General features: G+C 52.0%; 1 protein-coding gene across 19 annotated transcripts in view; it reads left to right on the forward strand.

Moving 5' to 3' along the window:
- Positions 1-15,402, forward strand: part of Tns1 (tensin 1) — a 221,801-nt gene that overhangs the window by 71,435 nt on the left and 134,964 nt on the right. The window lies entirely within an intron of this gene.

Raw genomic sequence — 15,402 nt, forward strand, 5'->3', positions numbered from 1 at the left:
CCTCCCTTCTGGGAGAGGCTGTGGGGGGTCTCTGCCACAGTGGTTCCTCTGTCTGGGCTGATCAGCTTGGGAGAGGGATCAGAGTGACTGGAGTGGCTAAGCGCAGAGCTCAGGCAGGAATTGGCCCTGCAGGGCAGGTGTGCGCAGGTGCAAGTGTGCGTGCTTGCATGCGTGCAGGTATCCTGAGGTGGTGATGGGCAATGCCTAGGGACACAGGGAGCCCCTTGGGCTTTGAAGGAGCAGTAGATGTCCCTACTGGGACAGAGTTCCCTGATCTCCTCCAGGCGGCTGGGAGAGGTGGCAGGGAGAGGGGAAGACCTGGTTTCCCAGGAGTTGGGAAGGAAATGTGAAAGGTAGGGAGAAAGGGGTCTTCCTGTAAGGGGAAAACCTTAAATAAAGGCCCCCACTTCTACTGATTGGGCCATGGCATCCTCCCACCTCCCCAGGTGTCAGTTGCCCTCCCTCTTTTCATAAGGGGAAACTAAGGCGAGGGTGGTTGGAGCTTTAGCAGAGGGGTGGGTCCCAGACACAGTCACTGAGGTTACCAGGTGATTTTCTTGGTGGTGCTGGAGGACCGCCTAGGAGGACACAGGTTGAAACTGCAGCTGGCGTGTGTGGGAGAGTAGAAGGGGACCGGGTGACTTAGGAGCAGCCCAGACCCTGGGTCTCCAGAGTGCAAATGGCTGTTTGGCCAGGGGAGGGCTGCGCCTTCCTGTGCTGTGCGGTGTGTCTGGAGGGACTGAGGTCAGGGGAGCTGCAGGACCAGAAGGGGATCCTGGGGTCCCACCTGCCTGGCGTCAACTGTGAGCAAAGCAGCGAAGGGCACTGTGCCCCTCGAAAGCCATGTGTAGACCCGTGCCTCCTCTCAGTGTCCTGCCCTGTGATTCCAGGCTCTGTGGCAGTGATCAGGAGATGGGAGTAATGTCTGGGACCATCCTGGGTCTCAGTTTCCTTGTCTGTAAGACGGGGATGATGGAAACGATGCCCTGCATGCTGGATGGCCTTTGAGAGCTTGGAAAATGGGGCAGCAGATGCCCTGTTCCAGGCTGGGCAATGAATGGAGGCCTTCTGCCTAAAACTGCAACTGTTGTCCCCTTACCAGGGGAGGCCGGGAGGGCTGGTGGGGTGAGAAGTGGCTGAGAGTTGAGCCATGGTGGCTGTACAGACTGGGCGGGTCCAGAGTGGCCTTGCTCCCCCTGCCCTCCTCCTCACACACACATACACACACGTGAGGATGGAGATAAACACGCTGCCAGCTCTGAATAGAGCCTGACCTCAGCGGCGAGGCATCTCCCCTCACCCCCACCGCCCTGCCGCCACCGCATTTCTGGGGAGAACGAGGAGCCCGAGGCTGGCCAGCCCCATTGCGTCCTGTGCACTCAGAGTGTCCAGCTGTGTCCTCTCTCTGCCCAGCTTGCTGCCTCCCCCCAGCCAGGCTTAGCAGAACCTTGAATGGCCGGGGACCCAGGTGCGCACCTGGATGGAGTAGCTCAAAACAAGAACAATATTAGTGATGCTGAGACTACTCTATGTTCTTTAAGCAACTAGTGCGTCGCTGTGGTACTGGGTTCCTTCCAGCCTGTCTCAGCCCTGCACATAGGACTTGACTAGGGTCCTGGGCGTCCCCTTGGTACCGTGGCTGCTAGGAAGGATGGATGGGATCTCAGGGTGGACAGGGCACAGAGAGCTCTGCAGAGGGTTGGTGTCCCTCATTCCATCCCAGTTTCTAGAGGTATAAAGCTGGAAAATCGGCCACGCGGATAGCCCTGCCTGGGGTGTTACGGATCCCTCAGTCTCCAGGCCTGTTTTAGGATCTGAATGAACACTAAATGGACCTTTTTAATAGTGTTTCCTCCACGAGCCTCACATTTTGAGAAATTATGTGAATTTTTCCATTTGTGTTAATTGAAGTCATTTTGGCTAGAGCGTGCAGGAGGCATGGAATAACCTACAGTTGCATACGGAGTTGGCATAAATCCAGCCCAAAGCAAAGCAGTGTGCTGGGAAATTTCAACCAAGCCACACAGCCTTCTAACTTCCAGTCCCTCTCCTAATCTAACCCCCATGTAGCTTGCTGCCACCTTTCCCTGCCAGCCACTTCCTGTATAATAACAGTCCTGCTGGACCATTCTCTGTCTGCCCATGAGGTTCCATGTCTGTGGGGGTGGGGGTGAGAGGGACACAGGCTCAAATCCTGGCTCTTCCACCCGCTGGGCTGGGGCTTCGATCCTAGCATCAGAGCCCTGAAAAAGTCCTGCCTCCCATCCCTGCCTCTCCTGGGCTGAGACAGGCTGGAAGGGAGCCCAGCGCTGTGTGGTGGGCATGGGAAAGGGGACTGGGACATTAACATTCATCCACTGTGTGATGCTAGGGACGAAGCTTGACTTGGAGAAAGTTTCATTCTCTCTCAACCACACTTTCCCAGCTGTGACCTGAACCTGAGAAGGTCTCCCTGCGAGGGCTGTGTGGAGACTGGAGATAAAGGAAGCAGAGTCGGGCCAGAGCTGCCCTGGATCAACAACCTCGGTGACTGTTGTTTACTGTCGTCACGTCTATCCCGAGGTCCACCAAGGTTCTTCCTGAGATTATGGCCCAGGATTAGACATGTACCTACGTGCTGTGGGTGCAGACATGGCTCGGGCAGAGGATACTTGACGCCTGTGTGGGGTCATGTGTTGGCTTCCTGCCCGGTGTTTGGGAGAGCTCTCAGCTTTGGGAATGCTGCAGGTTAGATCTCCGAACCACTGTTGCCATCCTATACTATTACTTCCTTCATTTAGTAAAAAACGATTTGCTCTTTAACCTTTTATTTTGAGTGATGGGATTTATGGACTCAATCTAGAGTGATTCTCCTCTCTCTCTTTCTCTCTCTCTCTCTCTCTCTCACTGAGGATTGAACCTAGGGCCTTTGCACCAAGCTACATCCCTAGCCCTTTTATTTTTTATTTTGAGGCAGGGTCTCTCTAAGTTTCCCAAGCTGGACCTGAACTTGCAATTCTCCTGCCTCAGCCTTCCAGAGTGCTAGGATTACAGGTGTGTGCCTCCATGCCCAGCCATGCATTTTTTGTAAATACATAAATATTGAAATTATTGAGCATGTTTCCAACTAAAATCATCTTGTGTATCACACTTTGGGCGTCACAGGATCCAATGAATTTCTCCCTCTGTTTTATTTTAGTTTTGTGTGTGTGTGTGTATTCTTTTTTTATGGTAGATTTAAAATATATACAGAAGTAGCAAGAATAATAGAGTGAACTTCTTTGTATTCCTCTCCTGCTTCAGTAGCCATTGACTCTGCTGTTTTTGTTTCATTTATTTCACCACTCCATCCTTCTCTCCTTTATTTATTTTTTGCTGGAGTGTTTTTAAAGCAAATCCCAGACATTGTATGCTTTCACTTAAATACTTCAGTATGTATTGTTAACAGATAAGGGATTTTAATTTTAACACTGCCCTTAATACCATCATCTCAGATAACATAATTAATAATAATTCCTTGAGATCAGCTACTGCTGTCTGTGTTGTTTTCCCCAGTTATTGCAAAAGCCTCTTGTTTTGCTTGGTTCCTTTGTATCGGGCAATGGGCTTGGAGGCCACACTCTATCTAGCCTGTCTCTTGAGATAATAATCATGTATCAACATAGATCATTGCCTTTGTCTTTACACCAATTAACTGATGATATGTGATCACTCTTTCCGATGGGTGCATAGCTGGCTACCTTCAGCCTCCTGCCTCTGGGCTCTCTGGGCGCTGGCCTTGGCTGTTTGGCCAGAGACAGTGGAAGGAGAGCAGCACCCTTGGGTGAGCCCAGCAGAAAGGAGAGCTCCCGTGGGTTGGCTCCCTGCATGCCTCACCCCATGAGGGCAGTGCCTCTGGCTTGGTTAGCTTGGGGCCGGCAGGCAGCGCCAGGGGGCTGGCAGTGGGGTCACTCAGCTCTGGGAAGTACAGCTGCCTTACAGGGTGGGGGCTGGAGGTGAGGGTGTGGGAACATACCCTGCCTTCAATTGAGTCCCCACAGTGGCCCTGCTCCCTTGTGCCCGCGCTGTCATTGCCAGCCAAGGTCCTGCCCCTCTGAGCCTGGATGCCACAGCTCTCACTTGGAGGCTGCTCAGATCTTCCTGATCCCTGGGACTCCTTGGGGCTGGGAGAGTCGAATCCCCGCCTGCTTTCTTCCTCTCCTCCCTTTGCTTACAACAACTCATGCCATGGTTCTGCTGACTGGTTTGGTTTCTTTTAGGGAAACCGAGGCTGTGGGGATATGCAGGTCCCATTCTCAGATCCTGGGAACCTTTGGGGAAACTGTAGCCTTCTTTGGTCATAGTGTTCTCATTGGAAAAATGTTCCGAAGAGCTCTAGACCTCACAGACTCAGTTGCTCAGAACATTGGAGGTTGTAGGTCCCCTTCTGGTCCTTGCTGTTTTTCTTTCCTGTCGGACATCTGTCTGTCCCTGTTACTCCCTTCTTGTTCTGTGCCCCTCAGGAATCTACATTCATGTCTTCTAGGTCCTGCCTTGTCCCCCAGGTCTTAGCCTTTTTCTATACCCTCACCCTAACAACCAAAGACCCCTCCTTTTTTTTTCTTTCCAGTACTGGGGATTAAACTCAGGACCTTTTGCTTGCCAAGACCTTGAACTCAGGACCTTGTGCTGAGCTACATCCCTGGCACAGACCTCTCCTTTTTGATTACAGCTTGTGTTTAGATGTCCCCCCAAAGCCTCATGTGATCCTAGGTGGGGCTTTTCAGAGGCCGCTGGATTTAGAGTAAGAGATGCTGGGATTAGTTTGGGATAATTCTGCCTGTAGGTAATGGGAAGGCCACCCTCGGTGTGAGTGAGTGCTACTTGCCCTAAGGGCATGTAGCTTGGATAGAATATAAGGGACAAAAACAAAGGAAGGCTGCTGTTGTTGTTTGCTGCTTTGCTACCTTGCTGCCTTCTGCCTGCCATGAACTGTTTCTCCTCTGTGACGCCCCTCTGCCATGCCACCCTGCCTTGGAGCCAGCCTACTATGAACTGAAACCTCTACAAACTGTGAGCCAAATAAACCTTTCCTCCTTAACTTTGGGTGTTGGATATTTTGTCTCAACAAGAGGAAAAGTAACTAAGACAGATCCAATGGATGGAGGAGCCTCTTTATCTTCACATCTCTTGAGTTTCCTACAGAATACTCTGTAACTCAGAGGGCTAGGGGGACTCATGTCCACCTGTCCTCTGTTCTAAGGACCCCCCTTCTTCCTAGAAGCAGAGGCAGAGGCTCCAGAACAAGCCCCAGATGCCTGACACTTTGTGGGGGTATCACCTTGGTGTGCTGAGAGTCCCCCATCCCTGAGACTGTAATGAACACAAGTGTTTTCTCCAAGACAAGTGCTGTCTCTGATCTGCCCCAGGGGCACTGGAAACATGTGATTCCAAGAGTCAGCCAGATGGGAGGATAGTTTGAGGTCATGGAAAGAGGCTTGGGTTAGGAGTTGGAATTCTGGGTCTCTTTCTTCCTGGCCATGCCAGCTCAGTGAGCTGCAGAGCCCTTACCTGTCCAGTGACCACAATGACAATGATGTCATCAGGGAGTGGCAAGGATGCCTGAAGCCCCTGGCAAGAGGGGCTCCTAGTGCATCCCTGTGGCATCATTGCCGGGCAATTGCCAGGCAATGAGTACTCAGTACTTGAGCCAGTGCACCACATATGGGCCCCAGCTTAGAGGAAGGGTGGATATGGGCTGGGAAGACAATGGTTGCAATGGCCCACTTGTCAGGATGTACACAGACCTCCTCTCTTCTTCCCTGTGTGAATGTCTCTGAGGGGAAACTGATGCCCACAGTGGGACCGGGGCCCTGGAGAAGGAGAAGCAGAGCAAAAAGGAGGGTGGCAGGCCCCTGGCCAAGGTGTCTGTGTCAGTGGCTCTGGCTTCTGCGGCTCCCCAGGATGGTGCTGTGGGTGGGTGGAATCCACAGGGCTGAGATACGGAGGCCAGAACGTGCCGAGGATGCTTGGGGCTGCTTATCTCTGGCCAGGAATGCACTGTGGTATTATTAGCCAGCAGCCTTCTCGCCTTTGGAATAAGCACCCAGAGGGCAAGTTGGACACCTGTCCAGCTCTGCCTGCCCAGACAGCCTGAGCCTGAGCCCAACCAGCAGCCTGCGGATATAGTTTACAAGTGTGCATGCATGCGCCGGCATGGCAGCGGGTACCTGCACTGTATGGGAGTGTCTGTAGTCCTTGTGTACTTGTAACTGTGTGCCTGTGTGAGGGCCTTTATGCATGGGAATGTGTGCGTGTGTGGTGTGTAGCACATGTACGAGTGAGTGTGTGAGTGTGGATGATTGTGTGGCTATGCCCATGGGATGGTAAGCAGGAGTGCCCCAGGGAACCTAGGGAACAGGAGGAAAGGAGTGGACCACGGGAGGCTGAGGGCCCCATCACAGTGTGGCGAGTGCCTGGACGGCATGGTGGCAGGAGGAGGGGACAGCAGGCACAGACGTGAAGGGAGGCAGGAGGGGTTGCTGGGACTCTTGGCAGAGGGGACTGGGCCACTTTTGTTGGCTACACTCTCTAAGGCAGCATAGTGCAGAGTCCTGAGGTCAGACAGCCTGAGTTCTCCTTGTTGTTTGTTTGTTTGTTTGTTTTTGATGAACTCTGGCCCTGCTCTTGGAGGCAGGCGGCAGAACCACTGGGCTAAATCCCCGGCTGTTTGTTTGTTTTTGAGACAGGGTCTTATTATGTAGTTCTGGTTGGCCTTGAACTTGCAGCAGTCCTCCTGCCTCAGCCTCCCAAGTGCTGGGATTACAGGTGTGCACCAGCAAGTCGGGCTAAGCAGCCTGAGTCCAGACTCTGTCACTCACTAGCCCGGTGACCTTGGACAAGGGAATTAACTTCTCTCCAAGGCTCATTTTCCTTATGTATAGATGGCGACAGTAATAGTTCCTGCTGGTTAGAGTTCTTGTGAGAAGTAAAGAGAATACAGTTCCCGATGCATACTGAGGCCTCCAGAAAGGACAATGCAGTGAGCGCCATCATTGCCATCACCACTGCCACCTCGATTGCAGGTCCTTGGCTGTCCTGCACCTGGGCTTGGCAGCCCCTTTCTGGGGCTGGATCTGGCTGGATCCCTGGGCAGGATGGGGGACTCCCAGCTTACAGCAGCGAGAGAGGGCATGGAACTGGCTCAGGGTCATCAGGGAGCCACAGCAGAGCCCTCAGAGCCCAGCCCTGGCTCTGGGCTGCTCTTGTGCCATGCCGCAGTTTCAGCTCAGGTTTCTGGGGTGGCAGCACCTTGCCAGGCTGGAGAGTTAGGCAGAGCCTGGCAGGCTTTCTCCCCACCAGTGGCTGCGGATGGCCCAGGATCTTCCTGCTCAGCATGCAGCTTTTGGGCAAGTGTTTCCACTACTCCCTCTCACTGCTCTTCTGTGTGTTTTCTGCCCTGCGCTCCCTGATCCTATTGTGACTCCTGACTCACAAGGAAAATGGAGCCAAAGCCCACCAGGCTGTGGTGTCCTCACCCCTTCTCCCGGACCTGGCTGTTGACTTTGCCCCTTGCCCCCTGGTTGAGCTCCACCAGCTTCACCTTCTGCTCCTTTCTGGCCTGACAGCACTGGATTCCTAGGAAGGACGGCCCACCTTGAGCTGGCGCTGCCCTGACAGCATATCCCACGTCCTCTCGCTTGGGGAGCAGACCCAGGGTGTCGCCAGGAGTGTGGAGGTGGGGGCAAGCACTTTGGCACCTGCGCACTGTGGAGTTGGGCAAAGACAGGTGGAATCTGCCAGGATCTCTCAGCCAGGGTAGGCTGGGATTGCCCTGGATGGGGTCCAAAAAGACTTGTTTTTCACAATCTCCACTAACTACCTGGAAGAAAAAAACCAACCCCCCCAAAAAGCAGAAACAAAAATAAAAAACCCTCCACCACCACCACCAAAAACAACCACCAAATTTTTTTTTTTTTTTTGTAAATCTGCAGTTAATGGCCAGTTGGCTGTACATTATTAAACAGGCACCTGGAGATTTGCCAGACAGGGCAGAGTGTTTGAGCCAAGACTCACAGCCTGAACACAGTGTTCCAAGAAAACAGTCACCCACAGGGTCTCTGGGGAGGAGCACCCAAAGAGGCTCTGGCTGCTGCCCCTTGCTCCCCTCACCCTGCTCTGGTCGTCTTGTGCTGCACGTGCTGCTGAGCATCTTTTACCTGGTTTCTGTGCTCCTGTGGTACCTTGAGTCCCTGAGGAGCCTGTAGCTTCCATCCCCAGGTGAGACAGGCCAGGCCTCATCTCATGGGGACCACCATGGCACAGGGACCTGCACATGGGGCTGCAAGCTGGAGACCTGCTCTCAGCCAGGCTCCATCGAGCCCCTCCCGGGCGTGATGCCAGGACTCCCTACTTGTCCTCCCTGGCCCTCGCTTGCCCCATGGCCAGTCCCATCAGTGAGAGCAGGAGCCACACCCCAAGCAAGCCCCACTTGGAGGTGGTGGCCATGGCCCATTCACATCCCCCTAGACTGCCCTTCCAGCTACCATAAAGCCCACCTGGGTCAAGCTCAAGCGATCTAAGTGGCAGAACAAGCTGAGCATCTGGAGTTTGGGCACTGCCAGGACAGACCACTGTCTTCTGCACTGGGCCAACTGGTGCCTGGCATGTAATGGCATGTGTGGGGGAGGGTTAGTTTGGGAACTGAGTCTTAATGAATTTCTGAGCGTCTTAGAGATAATGTAACATAGGGTTAAGAGTACAAACTCAGTGATCAAATCTTGTCATGCCTGCTGATTTGCTGTCATGTTATTATTGACTTTGGGTGCGTGATTGGCTGCTAGTGTCTGAATCTTTCAGCTGTTCAAAGGTGGGATGGAGCAGTGGGTTGCAGTGAGGGACTGATGGACTAATGCAGTCTCGACTCACCTGAGCACCTCTAGCTTGGTAAGTGCCCATTAGCTGCTGCATCTCTGGGATGCCCCCTCCAAGCATTCTTTCTTTGCCTTCACATCATTCAGTGCTATCTGTGTACTGGAGATTAAACCCAAGGCCTTTGCACTAAGCTACATCCCCAGCCCTTACTTTAATTTTCATTTTGTGAGATAGGGTCTCCCTAAGTCACTGAATTGCCCAGGTTGGGTTTAAACTTTCGCTCTTCCTGCCTCATCCTCCCAGAATGCTGGGGTTACAGGCCTGCTCCACCATGTCCAGCTTGAGTTTTTGTTTCTTTGTGTGTGTGTGTTTCTTCAGTATCTCCTTCTGGTAGATCATGTGCTCCTTGAGGGCAGGGCCCCTGCCTGGTTTTACTGCAGGTGCCCACAGACCCTGCACTGAATGAATGGGTGAAGGAGTGAGTTCGTGATGGCTGCCTGGCAGAGGATCAGAACCAGGGAGAGAGCTGAGCACTGACTGTGCAAGGGTCCAGAAACAGAGAAATAGCTGGGATGCCCAGCCTGTGAAGCCATTGCTCTGGGAGATTGTGAGTGTGTGTGTGTGTGTGTGTGTGTGTGTGTGTAATCTTTGATAAAGCTTTGAAGGAACTTCTTTTCTGAAGTGGAAGGCAGGGACCCAGGAAGAGGTTTGCACCCATGGTGGGAGCTGCGTGGGTGGAGGCAGTGAGCTGAGGGATGGGGTGCTTTGCAAGCAGAGGCTGCTGAGGGGGCCCCCCCCGCATGGCTCAGGATGTGGACTATCAAGACCCTGTGGTCCTGCTGCCCTAACATGGCTGCCTGGGTCAGGAGAGGAGTAGCAATCATAGTGGGTCTCTCAGAACTTCAGTTTCCTCTTCTGTAAAGTGGGGTTAATAATGGTCAATACTGCTGGGCGTGCCGGTGCATGCCTATGATCCCAGCACAGGGGAGACTGAGGCAGGAGGATGGTGGTGACTTCAAGGCCAGCCTGGGCTACATAGCAAGACCCTATCTCCAAGCAAAACAGCAAAACAAAACATCAATACCGGGGTTGTTGGGGGGGATTAGAATGGATTTATAACCAGGAAGCTCTAAGAATAGTGCCTGGCCTCTGGAAAGCACTCAATAAATTTGAGCATTTATTAAACACAACCCCAGAGATACAGGGGTGGGAGAGATGAATTGGGACTCTGGGGTGGGTATGAAGATGGTGTCTTTGAAGGAGGAAGATGTGGGGAAAGGTAACATCTGCACTCAGTGCTCAGAGTAGTTAAGTAACTTGCCTGAGGCCACACAGCCAGGAGGTAGGGTGCCAGGCTTCAGTTGTGGTGCCTGCAGCTCCACAGCCTGGATTATCTGCCTCCCACTGCTGGGCTTCAGTGGGACAGAGCTGAGTTCCTCTGAGTCTCATACCCAGGAGGGACGGATAAGGGAGACAAGGGAGGTAGACACGGGTGGTGGAGTTTGCCCTGACTCACTTTCCCAAGATAATTTCTCAAGTATTTGATGATGCCTGCTATATCTTTCCTTTATCACCTGAAATAAAAATTGGGTCCAATTTCCTTAGCCTTTCCTTGTGCTTTTATTCAACAAATATGTATTGGGTACTCGTTGGTTTATAGGGTATAAAATTTCTAAATGTGTCCAAGCAGTGTGGGGTAGAGTGGAACTTAAATCCCCTTTGATTTAGACTTTATACTTTTATTAATGCAGCCAAAAGTACCTGTGCTTTTTGGGGGCAGCCATATCCTGTTGTTAGCTAAGCTGCATTTCTGTTTTTGCTATATTTTAGAACTTTCCCTGCATGAACTATTATTAATTCATATTTCTTATGACTTTTGAACAGTAGTTCAGGACATGACCCCAGGAGAAATGTTCCCTTGCTAATTCTGGCCCATTTATAAAGTCAGTTTTTTCATTTTGATTCAGTTCGGAGCCTTACCTCATTTGCTATGTTTTCCATCATGTGCTTGCGAAGTCTCCATTCTACATCTTAACCTGCATTACTGATAAGTATGTGGAACAAGCCAGGGCAGAGGACAGAACCCTTTGGCAAGTCAGGAAGTTGACACTGATCTATTAATCAACACCCCTTTGCTTGCTGGTGAGGAATCCACTCGGCTTTCTATCTCATCTCTAAGAATTTCATCAGGGATCCTACCAACACCTTCCTGAAGTTCAGATATTCTGGAGCTGGGGCTTCTCCGATGGTCCAGCCTGACAGCCTTAGCATATGGGGATTAGGAGGGTGCATGTGGTTCTGTGAGGGAGAGGTCTTGGGCTCCCTGGAAGGATCCAGGTCAAGATGGTTGTGTTTGCAGGAAGGAGTGGAGGGGCAGCCCCCAGAAGAATCCTGCCCTGGAGACAGCAAAGTCCCCAGGGTCCTTCCAATTTAAAAAACCCAGCTGCTCAGGGAGAGAGGATTTGTGTGCAGTGAACTGGCCCCAGTGGTGACCTTCTGCCAGGAACCAACATCTGTGTGGACACATGTTCCCAGGCATCCCTGGGGAACATGGAGGCCATTGAAGGCCACTAGGTGAACAGACTAAAGTGAAGGAGAGAAACTCATCTTTGGTTATGAAGGGGTTGGAGGGGGAAGGGACCTCCGTGTGCTGTTCCCTAGGCTCCCCCTGCCCTAGGACTAGGGTACAAATCTGAGAGGAAAGCTGGAGAGAGGAAGGCTAGGCACTTTTCCCTCCCTGGAGGCCTGCGCCCGCTGCTGGATGGTGCCCACTGCTGGATGTCGAGAGATGATGGGAATGCATGCATGAGGATGGGTGAAGAGGAAGGGTGTTTTAAAGGATAATAAATGAGAATCTAGTATCAGAAAGGGGAGGGAGGCTTTGAGAGCAGCAGTGTGGATGTGGCTTCTGGGGGGTCTCATCTGGAGGGAACCCTAGCTAGGGGGCTTCCAGGAGGTGACTCTGAGATGCAAGCATCCTGGGCACAGCCCAGACTCATTCCAAGCCACAGGGGGAGGAGTGCAGTCAGAAGGGGAGGGCACAACTCAAATGCACAGACAGTGACCAATACAGAAGGTGACCCTCGGAGCCTGGCTCCCAGCCAGCTGTGGGTTAGGCTGCAGGATTCCCAGCCTGAGATTCACCTCCCGGGACTTCATGGGAGGAAGAAATGCTGTACCCAAGTGGCCCTTGCCCTTGGGATCTGAGCGTGTGGCCCTGGCCTCTCTGTGATGGAGAAGGAAGAGAAGAGTGGGTCGAACAAGTAGACACACCCTGCCATCATAGGAAGAAATGGGAAGCTGACCCCTCCCTACAGGGAGTTGTGATCCGGAAGCCAGAATTCCCAGTTGTGTCCTATGGTGACACCAGCTTGAGGTGGAAGACCCGGATCCAAATCTCCCTCATCAGCTGCTCTGTGGTTCCGCTCAGCTGCTCTGAGCCCATCCCTCCAAGATGAGGAGAGGAACTGTGACTGCCTCCTAGGTCTCAAGGGGACTTCCACGGAAATAGTTGTGGGGAAGGTAGGGCAAAGGGTAGGCACCTCGATGGGGATGAAAACGCAAGGAAGGAACAAATACAGGCCGCTCTAGGTGGGGGCCCTCCAGCTCCCTGTCCCCGATCACTGAAGGGCCTTCGTGGAGTTGGGGCTGAGAGGCCAGGGAAATGGATTCAAACCTCAGTCCTTGCCCTTTCTTTGCTTCTCTGTGTCCTTTGTCCCCCTTTCTGTCCTATCCCCCCTCTCCCACTGGAAGTGTCTAACTCAGCACCTGGCCCCGACACACACAATTCTTTTCTCCCCCGCTCTTCTCAATGGCCTCTCTGTGGCTCCATGGCGCCCTCCCACCACCCCTAACTCCATCTCTTTCCTCCTTCTGGGTCTCTGCTTCTGACACCCTCTTTGTCCCAGTCTCTCTGCTCCTGGCTTTCCTGCCATCTGTTTCTGCAGCTCTGTCTTCAGCTAACAGGCTCCCACTGAGCCCTCGAAGATGCCAGGCACAGCCGTCTCCTTTCTTGGGCTTGGGTCTCCTTACCTCGTGCTGCTATCCATTCTCCCGTGGGCCCGGCCTCTTGCCCTCCCTCCCCCAGCTCCACCAGCTCCAACACTGGTATTATTCAGTTTTATGAGAAACCCCCAGGCCTACCCTGAATGGACCAACCACAACTGGAACCAGATGTGCAGTCTTGCACTTGGGGATGTGAGGGAGGGAGGGAGGGAGGGAGGAGGGAAAGGGCATGGCTGGGGGATGGGAAACCCTGGGAACCCTAGTCCTGGTGGGGGGGGGAGGGGAGAGGAAAGGGGCCAAGCGAACTTCTTCAGAAAGCAGTCCTCACTGTGTGTGTGTGTGTGTGCATGACAGGAGGAGGGTAGTGAGCTGTGGGATAGATAGCCTCTTCTCTGAAGTCCTCTGTCTCCTTAACTTTCTCTCAGTTTGTTTAGTTGGGACTTGCTGAGTTCCTGATTCTGCTCAGGTGCTGGGGCAATCAGGCTGGGAAAGAGAGGGTGATTGATGTTGGGTACTGGTAGAGAATGCAGCCTCCAAAGACTCCCCAAGGGCAGCTGGAGGAGGACATCTCCCAGGAGCCCCTGCGTCTTCTGGGACTCTGTGTAACAGTTCTACGGCTTTTGAGTCCTAGCAAAGTCAGTCTCCTGCCTGTGTTTATATAGCTTCCAAGATAAGAGTCTGTGTGCAATCACCTGGGTACAGCCTTGTGCAATATTAAGCATTTTAAAATGTTCTTTTATTCAATTATTAACCATCCATCCATTGGCTGTCTCTCCATCACCATTCATTTGTTCTACATTTATTGAGAATCTACCATGTATGAACCTCATGGTTGGTGCTGGATAAAGTGGGAAAGGGGAAGGAAAAGCATGACTAAATAAATCTTCCATTACTGAAAAAAGAGGAGATACAGAAGTACACGAGGCTGGCATTGGTAAATGAGCAAAGCTGAGGGTGTGGTGGGGTTTGGGCAGGTGTAGGCAGTGCCCCTCAAGGATGGGTCGAGGATGTGGCTTTTGAACTGAGCCCTGAATGCCGACAGTGAGAAGAGGGAACTGTGTGTTGAAAAAGCTGGGGAGGCAAAGTTGTGAGATGGATGGAGAGGGTTTGGGCTAGGGCTGCATCTAGAGCTCCCGCAGTGTCCCGCCCTGGGGCTGGCCCTGGTGATGCCAGGCAGTGGGCAGCTGGGGACTCTGGGATGTTAGTTCAGATAACATGGGTGTGGGGCGGAGGAAGAGCTGGGAGGATGGTGTCCTCTGCTGCTCTGGGGACCTGAGTGTGTGGGCGGGTATCCAGTTTTATAGCTGATGCCCATTTTCCTCTGGAGGAGGCGGAGCAGCTGAAATGGATGGAGAATCCTGTAACTCTCTCCCCTGGCCAGGGCTGACCCAGCCCCCGAGGGGTCTTTAGGCTACAGTGGTATTGGTGGCAGTGGTGGTGGTGGGTTAGGCAGGATGAGGCAATTAGGAGTCACCTTTGCCTCAGAGTTGGGGTCAGGGAGTGGGAGCTTTGGCTTGGAGCTGGAGAGAGACGGGGAGCACCTGGCCAGGATGTCCCCACATAGTCAATCATTTTTGTCATCTTTGCCGTCTTTGTGTAGCTTCAGTTCTCTTGAAGACCGAAGCCGCTGCCAAAGCTACAGGTTCTGAGAAGCCCGAATTTGGAAGTCTGAGAACCCGAACTCTCTTCCACCTGAGAGGAGATGAAGTCATCTTGCTCTGCATGTGGGGGGAAGAATGTTGGTTCTCTCTGACCTTCCCACATCTGTTCCAGAGAAGCTACCCCTCCCTACCCACCCCTAAAGTTGTTGTTTTGAGACATGGTCTCGCTGTATAGTTCAGATTGGCCTTGAACTCACTACATAGCCCAGACTGGCCTCTAATTTGTGGTGATCCTCCTGCCTCAGCCTCCTTTACAGACTTGCACCGCCATACCCAGCAGAGTATTGTTCTTTAAAATGCCATAGAGTAGGTGTGCAGCAAATGATTTTCCCCCTTCCTTTCGAGAGAATCCCATCTGCCTTGTCACTTTTTATTATTTATATGACTTTCCAATTAAACCCTGCCCCATTATTTTTCATGGGTTTCATTTTGGCAGATTTGTAAATGCATATAACATATTTTAATCCTTTCCTCCCAACACTTCACATTATTTTTGGATGAAACTTTTTTTTTTGGGTACCAGGGATTGAACTCAGGACCTTGCGCTTGTGAGGCAGGTGCTGGAACCACTGAACTAAATCCCCAGCCCATCACATTATTTTATTTACAAAAAAATTTCATACATATAGAAAGTTGACATGACTATATGGTAAACTCCCTAGATTCTACTAGATGCTACCTTTAGATTCTACTTCAGTATACAGTCTACCCTCCATACCTGTGGGTTTTACATCCATAGAGTCAACCAATGCTGATTGAAAATATTCAAGACAAAAATTGACTGAACATGTAGAGACTTTTCTTGTCATTATTTTTTTAAAAAACTACAGTACAACTAGATAACATTTACCCTGGGTAACTCACAGGAGGCTGCACATAGATTATATGCAAATATTATCCTGTT

This window comes from Heterocephalus glaber, unplaced genomic scaffold (assembly GCF_053883595.1).
Source record: "Heterocephalus glaber isolate CG9 unplaced genomic scaffold, H.glaber_assembly_v1.0 deba00000621, whole genome shotgun sequence".
Classification (NCBI taxonomy): domain Eukaryota; kingdom Metazoa; phylum Chordata; class Mammalia; order Rodentia; family Bathyergidae; genus Heterocephalus; species Heterocephalus glaber.